This window comes from Oreochromis niloticus, linkage group LG23, assembly GCF_001858045.2.
Source record: "Oreochromis niloticus isolate F11D_XX linkage group LG23, O_niloticus_UMD_NMBU, whole genome shotgun sequence".
NCBI classification, from domain to species: Eukaryota; Metazoa; Chordata; class Actinopteri; order Cichliformes; family Cichlidae; genus Oreochromis; species Oreochromis niloticus.
In genome coordinates this window covers 15,999,940-16,013,915 of record NC_031986.2, presented here as the reverse complement: position 1 = coordinate 16,013,915, position 13,976 = coordinate 15,999,940, and the positions used below count along the sequence as shown (strand labels likewise).

General features: G+C 52.1%; 17 non-coding genes across 17 annotated transcripts; 6 read left to right on the top strand and 11 right to left on the bottom strand.

The window, feature by feature from the left end:
* Positions 1 to 653: 653 nt before the first annotated feature.
* On the bottom strand, positions 654 to 726 carry trnam-cau (transfer RNA methionine (anticodon CAU)). Its single transcript has one exon. It is a non-coding gene; the product is annotated as a tRNA-Met (tRNA).
* Positions 727 to 1,418: 692 nt separating this feature from the next.
* Positions 1,419 to 1,489, bottom strand: trnag-gcc (transfer RNA glycine (anticodon GCC)). Its single transcript has one exon. It is a non-coding gene; the product is annotated as a tRNA-Gly (tRNA).
* Positions 1,490 to 1,611: 122 nt separating this feature from the next.
* On the top strand, positions 1,612 to 1,683 carry trnae-cuc (transfer RNA glutamic acid (anticodon CUC)). Its single transcript has one exon. It is a non-coding gene; the product is annotated as a tRNA-Glu (tRNA).
* Positions 1,684 to 2,876: 1,193 nt separating this feature from the next.
* Positions 2,877 to 2,949, bottom strand: trnam-cau (transfer RNA methionine (anticodon CAU)). The gene has a single exon. It is a non-coding gene; the product is annotated as a tRNA-Met (tRNA).
* A 690-nt stretch (positions 2,950 to 3,639) lies between these two features.
* On the bottom strand, positions 3,640 to 3,709 carry trnag-gcc (transfer RNA glycine (anticodon GCC)). Its single transcript has one exon. It is a non-coding gene; the product is annotated as a tRNA-Gly (tRNA).
* A 121-nt stretch (positions 3,710 to 3,830) lies between these two features.
* On the top strand, positions 3,831 to 3,902 carry trnae-cuc (transfer RNA glutamic acid (anticodon CUC)). Its single transcript has one exon. It is a non-coding gene; the product is annotated as a tRNA-Glu (tRNA).
* Positions 3,903 to 5,094: 1,192 nt separating this feature from the next.
* Positions 5,095 to 5,167, bottom strand: trnam-cau (transfer RNA methionine (anticodon CAU)). The gene has a single exon. It is a non-coding gene; the product is annotated as a tRNA-Met (tRNA).
* A 692-nt stretch (positions 5,168 to 5,859) lies between these two features.
* Positions 5,860 to 5,930, bottom strand: trnag-gcc (transfer RNA glycine (anticodon GCC)). The gene has a single exon. It is a non-coding gene; the product is annotated as a tRNA-Gly (tRNA).
* A 121-nt stretch (positions 5,931 to 6,051) lies between these two features.
* On the top strand, positions 6,052 to 6,123 carry trnae-cuc (transfer RNA glutamic acid (anticodon CUC)). The gene has a single exon. It is a non-coding gene; the product is annotated as a tRNA-Glu (tRNA).
* Positions 6,124 to 7,317: 1,194 nt separating this feature from the next.
* trnam-cau (transfer RNA methionine (anticodon CAU)) lies at positions 7,318 to 7,390 on the bottom strand. Its single transcript has one exon. It is a non-coding gene; the product is annotated as a tRNA-Met (tRNA).
* A 692-nt stretch (positions 7,391 to 8,082) lies between these two features.
* trnag-gcc (transfer RNA glycine (anticodon GCC)) lies at positions 8,083 to 8,153 on the bottom strand. The gene has a single exon. It is a non-coding gene; the product is annotated as a tRNA-Gly (tRNA).
* A 122-nt stretch (positions 8,154 to 8,275) lies between these two features.
* On the top strand, positions 8,276 to 8,347 carry trnae-cuc (transfer RNA glutamic acid (anticodon CUC)). Its single transcript has one exon. It is a non-coding gene; the product is annotated as a tRNA-Glu (tRNA).
* A 1,193-nt stretch (positions 8,348 to 9,540) lies between these two features.
* trnam-cau (transfer RNA methionine (anticodon CAU)) lies at positions 9,541 to 9,613 on the bottom strand. The gene has a single exon. It is a non-coding gene; the product is annotated as a tRNA-Met (tRNA).
* A 692-nt stretch (positions 9,614 to 10,305) lies between these two features.
* Positions 10,306 to 10,376, bottom strand: trnag-gcc (transfer RNA glycine (anticodon GCC)). Its single transcript has one exon. It is a non-coding gene; the product is annotated as a tRNA-Gly (tRNA).
* Positions 10,377 to 10,498: 122 nt separating this feature from the next.
* trnae-cuc (transfer RNA glutamic acid (anticodon CUC)) lies at positions 10,499 to 10,570 on the top strand. Its single transcript has one exon. It is a non-coding gene; the product is annotated as a tRNA-Glu (tRNA).
* Positions 10,571 to 12,529: 1,959 nt separating this feature from the next.
* trnag-gcc (transfer RNA glycine (anticodon GCC)) lies at positions 12,530 to 12,600 on the bottom strand. Its single transcript has one exon. It is a non-coding gene; the product is annotated as a tRNA-Gly (tRNA).
* A 122-nt stretch (positions 12,601 to 12,722) lies between these two features.
* Positions 12,723 to 12,794, top strand: trnae-cuc (transfer RNA glutamic acid (anticodon CUC)). The gene has a single exon. It is a non-coding gene; the product is annotated as a tRNA-Glu (tRNA).
* Positions 12,795 to 13,976: the final 1,182 nt, after the last annotated feature.

Below are 13,976 nucleotides of genomic sequence, written 5' to 3'. Positions count from 1 at the left end.
CGATTGTCCCGCCGAATTCGCGGCACTCTCCAAAGTCTCCTCTCAACAACATCTTGACTTAATGCAGATACGATGTCCAACCCAAGTTTGGTTTGCGCAGACTTCTTGTTCCAACTTACCAGTCAGGCAAGAATGACTTCAAATGATCTCTCTCAATGGACCGTGTTGGCAAAGGAACTCCAGGCGACCTCCAGAGACTCAGCTCGGGAGCTGCTGATAACCAATTATCAGCCCTTGCTCATCCGCTTCCAATGCATAGACATTCCTAACCCTACCTACCTACCTGGACAAAGTGTCCAAGAAGAAATGACAGGTAGGAGTCATTTGGGAGCCAACGTGTGGTGCCCCGCAATTTGGACCTGAGAAAAGAAAGAGGAATTGTGGTGAAAGTTGGATGAAGTGGTTCCAGAGGGCCGGCACGCATCCATAGGGGAGGATCGCCTGCCACGCGCGAGTCTTGAAATCAAAAAGATGGGAAGGCTTTCCACCGGCAGAATGATTTGGATTGATCCATGTTCTAGATGTTGCATCAAAGGAGGCTGAAAATCCACTACAAACGGATGGTTCTTAGGCTCCAGCGTCCTCGAAATGGGTAGAAGCAGTAGAAAATGGATGGACCAACTCTGTACCAAACGCTCCTCTCGAGGCCCACGTGCCTCGTGTGAGGCTCGAACTCACGACCTTCAGATTATGAGACTGACGCGCTGCCTACTGCGCCAACGAGGCTGAGAGTCACGCAGAAAATGGACGATTCCTCGAAGCCGCGCAGAAAAGAAATTCACCTTGGACAAACAAAGGCGAGTCCCCAGGTATTTAAGCCCTGAACGGGTCTTGGAGGTGAAGAGTGCCACAGGAGATCCTAAAAACGGATGGACCCATTCTGTCACATACCGCGCAAACGCAGTGCTGAGTCTTGTCCTGTTGAGGTGGCTCTCCTAGGGTAGGGCCATGCAGTTGTTTGGGTAAAGCTTTCTAACGGTCCGACCCTGCCTGCTGTCACGCCTTGGTTCCTGTGACGGTAAAGACCTGCGTTTCACACCTGGGCTTAAGTGATGACTAATATGAATAACAGTGGGTGAACAACCCTCAAGTGGACAACCCCAGCAGGGATTAAATACCTGACAGGCTCCATCAATCGCTGCAGGCCTGAAGAAGCCTCTTGGATGAGGATTGAAAAGTCTTCACGTACCACAAAAGGAATCCAGTCACCTTCCTTCTTTGCAGGACCTCAAGACTACCGTGACCGAGAACCTACACAGACATCTGATGTCGTTAACCCACCTCTAAACTCTGGGACGCTGCTAGCTGCACCCACAAGCAAGAGCCCGTCATGTGATCTTGCGGAAATCTTGACGCCGTCTGGCAGCGACCGAGAAACAAACTTAATGCCTCTCAAGGCCCCACGCATAAAGGAAGTGTGCATTGGCCAGGAATCGAACCCGGGCCTCCCGCGTGGCAGGCGAGAATTCTACCACTGAACCACCAATGCTCACATGTGTGCCATTTTTCCCACCGAATTCGCGCCATTGCCCAAACGCTCCTCTCGAGGCCCAACGGTAAATGTGGCCCAATACAGCCAGGAATCACTCATCAAGGAAACTCTGTCGCAGCTCCCTGGTGGTCTAGTGGTCAGGATTCGGCGCTCTCACCGCCGCGGCCCGGGTTCGATTCCCGGTCAGGGAAACTGTGTTTTGACCCAGCTCCGGCTTACCCGAATGGGACAAGCGGTAGACAACGGATGGGCTACCTTTGCCACGTACTGTGTATCAAGCGAGGCTCAAGGCCCATCTCCCCACAAAATGGACCGTTCTTGGAAGCCGTCAACAAATGAAGCAGAGTTGCCACTTCTTCAAGCCCAGGATGGGTTGCCGTCTTGCAGGTGAAGTGTGTGACAGGAGATCCTAAATTGGGTGGCCGAACTGCACACCAAAACATGCCTCGCGTGAGGATAGAGCTCACCACCTTCAGTTTTCGAGACTTACGCATGGCAGGCGAGAATTCTACCGCTGAGCCAACAACCCTTGCACGTCTACCAATTGTCCCACCGAATTCGCGCCACTCTCCAAAGTCTCCTCTCAAGATCCTTACAATGGATGGACAAACTCTGTCACGTACCGTGCATCAAAGCAGATCGCTGTGACTCTTGCGTGAGGCTAAGAGTCACTACCTTCTGATTTCGAGATTCACGGGTGGCAGGCGACAGTTCTACTGCTGAGCCACCAACCCTTACACGTCTTCCGATTGTCCCGCCGAATTCGCGGCACTCTCCAAAGTCTCCTCTCAACAACATCTTGACTTAATGCAGATACGATGTCCAACCCAAGTTTGGTTTGCGCAGACTTCTTGTTCCAACTTACCAGTCAGGCAAGAATGACTTCAAATGATCTCTCTCAATGGACCGTGTTGGCAAAGGAACTCCAGGCGACCTCCAGAGACTCAGCTCGGGAGCTGCTGATAACCAATTATCAGCCCTTGCTCATCCGCTTCCAATGCAAAGACATTCCTAACCCTACCTACCTACCTGGACAAAGTGTCCAAGAAGAAATGACAGGTAGGAGTCATTTGGGAGCCAACGTGTGGTGCCCCGCAATTTGGACCTGAGAAAAGAAAGAGGAATTGTGGTGAAAGTTGGATGAAGTGGTTCCAGAGGGCCGGCACGCATCCATAGGGGAGGATCGCCTGCCACGCGCGAGTCTTGAAATCAAAAAGATGGGAAGGCTTTCCACCGGCAGAATGATTTGGATTGATCCATGTTCTAGATGTTGCATCAACGGAGGCTGAAAATCCACTACAAACGGATGGTTCTTAGGCTCCAGCGTCCTCGAAATGGGTAGAAGCAGTAGAAAATGGATGGACCAACTCTGTACCAAAACACGTGCCTCGTGTGAGGCTCGAACTCACGACCTTCAGATTATGAGACTGACGCGCTGCCTACTGCGCCAACGAGGCTGAGAGTCACCCAGAAATGGACGATTCCTCGAAGCCGCGCAGAAAAGAAATTCACCTTGGACAAACAAAGGCGAGTCCCCAGGTATTTAAGCCCTGAACGGGTCTTGGAGGTGAAGAGTGCCACAGGAGATCCTAAAAACGGATGGACCCATTCTGTCACATACCGCGCAAACGCAGTGCTGAGTCTTGTCCTGTTGAGGTGGCTCTCCTAGGGTAGGGCCATGCAGTTGTTTGGGTAAAGCTTTCTAACGGTCCGACCCTGCCTGCTGTCACGCCTTGGTTCCTGTGACGGTAAAGACCTGCGTTTCACACCTGGGCTTAAGTGATGACTAATATGAATAACAGTGGGTCAACAACCCTCAAGTGGACAACCCCAGCAGGGATTAAATACCTGACAGGCTCCATCAATCGCTGCAGGCCTGAAGAAGCCTCTTGGATGAGGATTGAAAAGTCTTCACGCACCACAAAAGGAATCCAGTCACCTTCCTTCTTTGCAGGACCTCAAGACTACCGTGACCGAGAACCTACACAGACATCTGATGTCGTTAACCCACCTCTAAACTCTGGGACGCTGCTAGCTGCACCCACAAGCAAGAGCCCGTCATGTGATCTTGCGGAAATCTTGACGCCGTCTGGCAGCGACCGAGAAACAAACTTAATGCCTCTCAAGGCCCCACGCATAAGGAAGTGTGCATTGGCCGGGAATCGAACCCGGCCTCCCGCGTGGCAGGCGAGAATTCTACCACTGAACCACCAATGCTCACATGTGTGCCATTTTCCCACCGAATTCGCGCCATTGCCCAAACGCTCCTCTCGAGGCCCAACGGTAAATGTGGCCCAATACAGCCAGGAATCACTCATCAAGGAAACTCTGTCGCAGCTCCCTGGTGGTCTAGTGGTCAGGATTCGGCGCTCTCACCGCCGCGGCCCGGGTTCGATTCCCGGTCAGGGAAACTGTGTTTTTGACCCAGCTCCGGCTTACCCGAATGGGACAAGCGGTAGACAACGGATGGGCTGCCTTTGCCACGTACTGTGTATCAAGCGAGGCTCAAGGCCCATCTCCCCAAAAAATGGACCGTTCTTAGAAGCCGTCAACAAATGAAGCAGAGTTGCCACTTCTTCAAGCCCAGGATGGGTTGCCGTCTTGCAGGTGAAGTGTGTGACAGGAGATCCTAAATTGGGTGGCCGAACTGCACACCAAAACATGCCTCGCGTGAGGATAGAGCTCACCACCTTCAGTTTTCGAGACTTACGCATGGCAGGCGAGAATTCTACCGCTGAGCCAACAACCCTTGCACGTCTACCAATTGTCCCACCGAATTCGCGCCACTCTCCAAAGTCTCCTCTCAAGATCCTTACAATGGATGGACAAACTCTGTCACGTACCGTGCATCAAAGCAGATCGCTGTGACTCTTGCGTGAGGCTAAGAGTCACTACCTTCTGATTTCGAGATTCACGGGTGGCAGGCGACAGTTCTACTGCTGAGCCACCAACCCTTACACGTCTTCCGATTGTCCCGCCGAATTCGCGGCACTCTCCAAAGTCTCCTCTCAACAACATCTTGACTTAATGCAGATACGATGTCCAACCCAAGTTTGGTTTGCGCAGACTTCTTGTTCCAACTTACCAGTCAGGCAAGAATGACTTCAAATGATCTCTCTCAATGGACCGTGTTGGCAAAGGAACTCCAGGCGACCTCCAGAGACTCAGCTCGGGAGCTGCTGATAACCAATTATCAGCCCTTGCTCATCCGCTTCCAATGCAAAGACATTCCTAACCCTACCTACCTACCTGGACAAAGTGTCCAAGAAGAAATGACAGGTAGGAGTCATTTGGGAGCCAACGTGTGGTGCCCCGCAATTTGGACCTGAGAAAAGAAAGAGGAATTGTGGTGAAAGTTGGATGAAGTGGTTCCAGAGGGCCGGCACGCATCCATAGGGGAGGATCGCCTGCCACGCGCGAGTCTTGAATCAAAAAGATGGGAAGGCTTTCCACCGGCAGAATGATTTGGATTGATCCATGTTCTAGATGTTGCATCAAGGAGGCTGAAAATCCACTACAAACGGATGGTTCTTAGGCTCCAGCGTCCTCGAAATGGGTAGAAGCAGTAGAAAATGGATGGACCAACTCTGTACCAAAACACGTGCCTCGTGTGAGGCTCGAACTCACGACCTTCAGATTATGAGACTGACGCGCTGCCTACTGCGCCAACGAGGCTGAGAGTCACCCAGAAACTGGACGATTCCTCGAAGCCGCGCAGAAAAGAAATTCACCTTGGACAAACAAAGGCGAGTCCCCAGGTATTTAAGCCCTGAACGGGTCTTGGAGGTGAAGAGTGCCACAGGAGATCCTAAAAACGGATGGACCCATTCTGTCACATACCGCGCAAACGCAGTGCTGAGTCTTGTCCTGTTGAGGTGGCTCTCCTAGGGTAGGGCCATGCAGTTGTTTGGGTAAAGCTTTCTAACGGTCCGACCCTGCCTGCTGTCACGCCTTGGTTCCTGTGACGGTAAAGACCTGCGTTTCACACCTGGGCTTAAGTGATGACTAATATGAATAACAGTGGGTCAACAACCCTCAAGTGGACAACCCCAGCAGGGATTAAATACCTGACAGGCTCCATCAATCGCTGCAGGCCTGAAGAAGCCTCTTGGATGAGGATTGAAAAGTCTTCACGCACCACAAAAGGAATCCAGTCACCTTCCTTCTTTGCAGGACCTCAAGACTACCGTGACCGAGAACCTACACAGAGATCTGATCTCGTTAACCCACCTCTAAACTCTGGGACGCTGCTAGATGCACCCACAAGCAAGAGCCCGTCATGTGATCTTGCGGAAATCTTGACGCCGTCTGGCAGCGACCGAGAAACAAACTTAATGCCTCTCAAGGCCCCACGCATAAAGGAAGTGTGCATTGGCCGGGAATCGAACCCGGGCCTCCCGCGTGGCAGGCGAGAATTCTACCACTGAACCACCAATGCTCACATGTGTGCCATTTTCCCACCGAATTCGCGCCATTGCCCAAACGCTCCTCTCGAGGCCCAACGGTAAATGTGGCCCAATACAGCCAGGAATCACTCATCAAGGAAACTCTGTCGCAGCTCCCTGGTGGTCTAGTGGTCAGGATTCGGCGCTCTCACCGCCGCGGCCCGGGTTCGATTCCCGGTCAGGGAAACTGTGTTTTTGACCCAGCTCCGGCTTACCCGAATGGGACAAGCGGTAGACAACGGATGGGCTGCCTTTGCCACGTACTGTGTATCAAGCGAGGCTCAAGGCCCATCTCCCCAAAAAATGGACCGTTCTTAGAAGCCGTCAACAAATGAAGCAGAGTTGCCACTTCTTCAAGCCCAGGATGGGTTGCCGTCTTGCAGGTGAAGTGTGTGACAGGAGATCCTAAATTGGGTGGCCGAACTGCACACCAAAACATGCCTCGCGTGAGGATAGAGCTCACCACCTTCAGTTTTCGAGACTTACGCATGGCAGGCGAGAATTCTACCGCTGAGCCAACAACCCTTGCACGTCTACCAATTGTCCCACCGAATTCGCGCCACTCTCCAAAGTCTCCTCTCAAGATCCTTACAATGGATGGACAAACTCTGTCACGTACCGTGCATCAAAGCAGATCGCTGTGACTCTTGCGTGAGGCTAAGAGTCACTACCTTCTGATTTCGAGATTCACGGGTGGCAGGCGACAGTTCTACTGCTGAGCCACCAACCCTTACACGTCTTCCGATTGTCCCGCCGAATTCGCGGCACTCTCCAAAGTCTCCTCTCAACAACATCTTGACTTAATGCAGATACGATGTCCAACCCAAGTTTGGTTTGCGCAGACTTCTTGTTCCAACTTACCAGTCAGGCAAGAATGACTTCAAATGATCTCTCTCAATGGACCGTGTTGGCAAAGGAACTCCAGGCGACCTCCAGAGACTCAGCTCGGGAGCTGCTGATAACCAATTATCAGCCCTTGCTCATCCGCTTCCAATGCAAAGACATTCCTAACCCTACCTACCTACCTGGACAAAGTGTCCAAGAAGAAATGACAGGTAGGAGTCATTTGGGAGCCAACGTGTGGTGCCCCGCAATTTGGACCTGAGAAAAGAAAGAGGAATTGTGGTGAAAGTTGGATGAAGTGGTTCCAGAGGGCCGGCACGCATCCATAGGGGAGGATCGCCTGCCACGCGCGAGTCTTGAAATCAAAAAGATGGGAAGGCTTTCCACCGGCAGAATGATTTGGATTGATCCATGTTCTAGATGTTGCATCAACGGAGGCTGAAAATCCACTACAAACGGATGGTTCTTAGGCTCCAGCGTCCTCGAAATGGGTAGAAGCAGTAGAAAATGGATGGACCAACTCTGTACCAAAACACGTGCCTCGTGTGAGGCTCGAACTCACGACCTTCAGATTATGAGACTGACGCGCTGCCTACTGCGCCAACGAGGCTGAGAGTCATCCAGAAAATGGACGATTCCTCGAAGCCGCGCAGAAAAGAAATTCACCTTGGACAAACAAAGGCGAGTCCCCAGGTATTTAAGCCCTGAACGGGTCTTGGAGGTGAAGAGTGCCACAGGAGATCCTAAAAACGGATGGACCCATTCTGTCACATACCGCGCAAACGCAGTGCTGAGTCTTGTCCTGTTGAGGTGGCTCTCCTAGGGTAGGGCCATGCAGTTGTTTGGGTAAAGCTTTCTAACGGTCCGACCCTGCCTGCTGTCACGCCTTGGTTCCTGTGACGGTAAAGACCTGCGTTTCACACCTGGGCTTAAGTGATGACTAATATGAATAACAGTGGGTCAACAACCCTCAAGTGGACAACCCCAGCAGGGATTAAATACCTGACAGGCTCCATCAATCGCTGCAGGCCTGAAGAAGCCTCTTGGATGAGGATTGAAAAGTCTTCACGCACCACAAAAGGAATCCAGTCACCTTCCTTCTTTGCAGGACCTCAAGACTACCGTGACCGAGAACCTACACAGAGATCTGATCTCGTTAACCCACCTCTAAACTCTGGGACGCTGCTAGATGCACCCACAAGCAAGAGCCCGTCATGTGATCTTGCGGAAATCTTGACGCCGTCTGGCAGCGACCGAGAAACAAACTTAATGCCTCTCAAGGCCCCACGCATAAAGGAAGTGTGCATTGGCCGGGAATCGAACCCGGGCCTCCCGCGTGGCAGGCGAGAATTCTACCACTGAACCACCAATGCTCACAGGTGTGCCATTTTTCCCACCGAATTCGCGCCATTGCCCAAACGCTCCTCTCGAGGCCCAACGGTAAATGTGGCCCAATACAGCCAGGAATCACTCATCAAGGAAACTCTGTCGCAGCTCCCTGGTGGTCTAGTGGTCAGGATTCGGCGCTCTCACCGCCGCGGCCCGGGTTCGATTCCCGGTCAGGGAAACTGTGTTTTTGACCCAGCTCCGGCTTACCCGAATGGGACAAGCGGTAGACAACGGATGGGCTGCCTTTGCCACGTACTGTGTATCAAGCGAGGCTCAAGGCCCATCTCCCCAAAAATGGACCGTTCTTAGAAGCCGTCAACAAATGAAGCAGAGTTGCCACTTCTTCAAGCCCAGGATGGGTTGCCGTCTTGCAGGTGAAGTGTGTGACAGGAGATCCTAAATTGGGTGGCCGAACTGCACACCAAAACATGCCTCGCGTGAGGATAGAGCTCACCACCTTCAGTTTTCGAGACTTACGCATGGCAGGCGAGAATTCTACCGCTGAGCCAACAACCCTTGCACGTCTACCAATTGTCCCACCGAATTCGCGCCACTCTCCAAAGTCTCCTCTCAAGATCCTTACAATGGATGGACAAACTCTGTCACGTACCGTGCATCAAAGCAGATCGCTGTGACTCTTGCGTGAGGCTAAGAGTCACTACCTTCTGATTTCGAGATTCACGGGTGGCAGGCGACAGTTCTACTGCTGAGCCACCAACCCTTACACGTCTTCCGATTGTCCCGCCGAATTCGCGGCACTCTCCAAAGTCTCCTCTCAACAACATCTTGACTTAATGCAGATACGATGTCCAACCCAAGTTTGGTTTGCGCAGACTTCTTGTTCCAACTTACCAGTCAGGCAAGAATGACTTCAAATGATCTCTCTCAATGGACCGTGTTGGCAAAGGAACTCCAGGCGACCTCCAGAGACTCAGCTCGGGAGCTGCTGATAACCAATTATCAGCCCTTGCTCATCCGCTTCCAATGCAAAGACATTCCTAACCCTACCTACCTACCTGGACAAAGTGTCCAAGAAGAAATGACAGGTAGGAGTCATTTGGGAGCCAACGTGTGGTGCCCCGCAATTTGGACCTGAGAAAAGAAAGAGGAATTGTGGTGAAAGTTGGATGAAGTGGTTCCAGAGGGCCGGCACGCATCCATAGGGGAGGATCGCCTGCCACGCGCGAGTCTTGAAATCAAAAAGATGGGAAGGCTTTCCACCGGCAGAATGATTTGGATTGATCCATGTTCTAGATGTTGCATCAAAGGAGGCTGAAAATCCACTACAAACGGATGGTTCTTAGGCTCCAGCGTCCTCGAAATGGGTAGAAGCAGTAGAAAATGGATGGACCAACTCTGTACCAAAACACGTGCCTCGTGTGAGGCTCGAACTCACGACCTTCAGATTATGAGACTGACGCGCTGCCTACTGCGCCAACGAGGCTGAGAGTCACCCAGAAACTGGACGATTCCTCGAAGCCGCGCAGAAAAGAAATTCACCTTGGACAAACAAAGGCGAGTCCCCAGGTATTTAAGCCCTGAACGGGTCTTGGAGGTGAAGAGTGCCACAGGAGATCCTAAAAACGGATGGACCCATTCTGTCACATACCGCGCAAACGCAGTGCTGAGTCTTGTCCTGTTGAGGTGGCTCTCCTAGGGTAGGGCCATGCAGTTGTTTGGGTAAAGCTTTCTAACGGTCCGACCCTGCCTGCTGTCACGCCTTGGTTCCTGTGACGGTAAAGACCTGCGTTTCACACCTGGGCTTAAGTGATGACTAATATGAATAACAGTGGGTCAACAACCCTCAAGTGGACAACCCCAGCAGGGATTAAATACCTGACAGGCTCCATCAATCGCTGCAGGCCTGAAGAAGCCTCTTGGATGAGGATTGAAAAGTCTTCACGCACCACAAAAGGAATCCAGTCACCTTCCTTCTTTGCAGGACCTCAAGACTACCGTGACCGAGAACCTACACAGACATCTGATCTCGTTAACCCACCTCTAAACTCTGGGACGCTGCTAGATGCACCCACAAGCAAGAGCCCGTCATGTGATCTTGCGGAAATCTTGACGCCGTCTGGCAGCGACCGAGAAACAAACTTAATGCCTCTCAAGGCCCCACGCATAAAGGAAGTGTGCATTGGCCGGGAATCGAACACAGGCCTCCCGCGTGGCAGGCGAGAATTCTACCACTGAACCACCAATGCTCACATGTGTGCCATTTTTCCCACCGAATTCGCGCCATTGCCCAAACGCTCCTCTCGAGGCCCAACGGTAAATGTGGCCCAATACAGCCAGGAATCACTCATCAAGGAAACTCTGTCGCAGCTCCCTGGTGGTCTAGTGGTCAGGATTCGGCGCTCTCACCGCCGCGGCCCGGGTTCGATTCCCGGTCAGGGAAACTGTGTTTTTGACCCAGCTCCGGCTTACCCGAATGGGACAAGCGGTAGACAACGGATGGGCTGCCTTTGCCACGTACTGTGTATCAAGCGAGGCTCAAGGCCCATCTCCCCAAAAAATGGACCGTTCTTAGAAGCCGTCAACAAATGAAGCAGAGTTGCCACTTCTTCAAGCCCAGGATGGGTTGCCGTCTTGCAGGTGAAGTGTGTGACAGGAGATCCTAAATTGGGTGGCCGAACTGCACACCAAAACATGCCTCGCGTGAGGATAGAGCTCACCACCTTCAGTTTTCGAGACTTACGCATGGCAGGCGAGAATTCTACCGCTGAGCCAACAACCCTTGCACGTCTACCAATTGTCCCACCGAATTCGCGCCACTCTCCAAAGTCTCCTCTCAAGATCCTTACAATGGATGGACAAACTCTGTCACGTACCGTGCATCAAAGCAGATCGCTGTGACTCTTGCGTGAGGCTAAGAGTCACTACCTTCTGATTTCGAGATTCACGGGTGGCAGGCGACAGTTCTACTGCTGAGCCACCAACCCTTACACGTCTTCCGATTGTCCCGCCGAATTCGCGGCACTCTCCAAAGTCTCCTCTCAACAACATCTTGACTTAATGCAGATACGATGTCCAACCCAAGTTTGGTTTGCGCAGACTTCTTGTTCCAACTTACCAGTCAGGCAAGAATGACTTCAAATGATCTCTCTCAATGGACCGTGTTGGCAAAGGAACTCCAGGCGACCTCCAGAGACTCAGCTCGGGAGCTGCTGATAACCAATTATCAGCCCTTGCTCATCCGCTTCCAATGCAAAGACATTCCTAACCCTACCTACCTACCTGGACAAAGTGTCCAAGAAGAAATGACAGGTAGGAGTCATTTGGGAGCCAACGTGTGGTGCCCCGCAATTTGGACCTGAGAAAAGAAAGAGGAATTGTGGTGAAAGTTGGATGAAGTGGTTCCAGAGGGCCGGCACGCATCCATAGGGGAGGATCGCCTGCCACGCGCGAGTCTTGAAATCAAAAAGATGGGAAGGCTTTCCACCGGCAGAATGATTTGGATTGATCCATGTTCTAGATGTTGCATCAAAGGAGGCTGAAAATCCACTACAAACGGATGGTTCTTAGGCTCCAGCGTCCTCGAAATGGGTAGAAGCAGTAGAAAATGGATGGACCAACTCTGTACCAAAACACGTGCCTCGTGTGAGGCTCAAACTCACGACCTTCAGATTATGAGACTGACGCGCTGCCTACTGCGCCAACGAGGCTGAGAGTCACCCAGAAACTGGACGATTCCTCGAAGCCGCGCAGAAAAGAAATTCACCTTGGACAAACAAAGGCGAGTCCCCAGGTATTTAAGCCCTGAACGGGTCTTGGAGGTGAAGAGTGCCACAGGAGATCCTAAAAACGGATGGACCCATTCTGTCACATACCGCGCAAACGCAGTGCTGAGTCTTGTCCTGTTGAGGTGGCTCTCCTAGGGTAGGGCCATGCAGTTGTTTGGGTAAAGCTTTCTAACGGTCCGACCCTGCCTGCTGTCACGCCTTGGTTCCTGTGACGGTAAAGACCTGCGTTTCACACCTGGGCTTAAGTGATGACTAATATGAATAACAGTGGGTCAACAACCCTCAAGTGGACAACCCCAGCATGGATTAAATACCTGACAGGCTCCATCAATCGCTGCAGGCCTGAAGAAGCCTCTTGGATGAGGATTGAAAAGTCTTCACGCACCACAAAAGGAATCCAGTCACCTTCCTTCTTTGCAGGACCTCAAGACTACCGTGACCGAGAACCTACACAGACATCTGATCTCGTTAACCCACCTCTAAACTCTGGGACGCTGCTAGATGCACCCACAAGCAAGAGCCCGTCATGTGATCTTGCGGAAATCTTGACGCCGTCTGGCAGCGACCGAGAAACAAACTTAATGCCTCTCAAGGCCCCACGCATGAAGGAAGTGTGCATTGGCCGGGAATCGAACCCGGGCCTCCCGCGTGGCAGGCGAGAATTCTACCACTGAACCACCAATGCTCACATGTGTGCCATTTTTCCCACCGAATTCGCGCCATTGCCCAAACGCTCCTCTCGAGGCCCAACGGTAAATGTGGCCCAATACAGCCAGGAATCACTCATCAAGGCAACTCTGTCGCAGCTCCCTGGTGGTCTAGTGGGCAGGATTCGGTGCTCTCACCGCCGCGGCCCGGGTTCGATTCCCAGTCAGGGAAACTGTGTTTTTGACCCAGCTCCGGCTTACCCAAATGGGACAAGCGGTAGACAACGGATGGGCTGCCTTTGCCACGTACTGTGTATCAAGCGAGGCTCAAGGCCCATCTCCCCAAAAAATGGACCGTTCTTAGAAGCCGTCAACAAATGAAGCAGAGTTGCCAGTTCTTCAAGCCCAGGATGGGTTGCCGTCTTGCAGGTGAAGTGTGTGACAGGAGATCCTAAATTGGGTGGCCGAACTGCACACCAAAACATGCCTCGCGTGAGGATAGAGCTCACCACCTTCAGTTTTCGAGACTTACGCATGGCAGGCGAGAATTCTACCGCTGAGCCAACAACCCTTGCACGTCTACCAATTGTCCCACCGAATTCGCGCCACTCTCCAAAGTCTCCTCTCAAGATCCTTACAATGGATGGACAAACTCTGTCACGTACCGTGCATCAAAGCAGATCGCTGTGACTCTTGCGTGAGGCTAAGAGTCACTACCTTCTGATTTCGAGATTCACGGGTGGCAGGCGACAGTTCTACTGCTGAGCCACCAACCCTTACACGTCTTCCGATTGTCCCGCCGAATTCGCGGCACTCTCCAAAGTCTCCTCTCAACAACATCTTGACTTAATGCAGATACGATGTCCAACCCAAGTTTGGTTTGCGCAGACTTCTTGTTCCAACTTACCAGTCAGGCAAGAATGACTTCAAATGATCTCTCTCAATGGACCGTGTTGGCAAAGGAACTCCAGGCGACCTCCAGAGACTCAGCTCGGGAGCTGCTGATAACCAATTATCAGCCCTTGCTCATCCGCTTCCAATGCAAAGACATTCCTAACCCTACCTACCTACCTGGACAAAGTGTCCAAGAAGAAATGACAGGTAGGAGTCATTTGGGAGCCAACGTGTGGTGCCCCGCAATTTGGACCTGAGAAAAGAAAGAGGAATTGTGGTGAAAGTTGGATGAAGTGGTTCCAGAGGGCCGGCACGCATCCATAGGGGAGGATCGCCTGCCACGCGCGAGTCTTGAAATCAAAAAGATGGGAAGGCTTTCCACCGGCAGAATGATTTGGATTGATCCATGTTCTAGATGTTGCATCAAAGGAGGCTGAAAATCCACTACAAACGGATGGTTCTTAGGCTCCAGCGTCCTCGAAATGGGTAGAAGCAGTAGAAAATGGATGGACCAACTCTG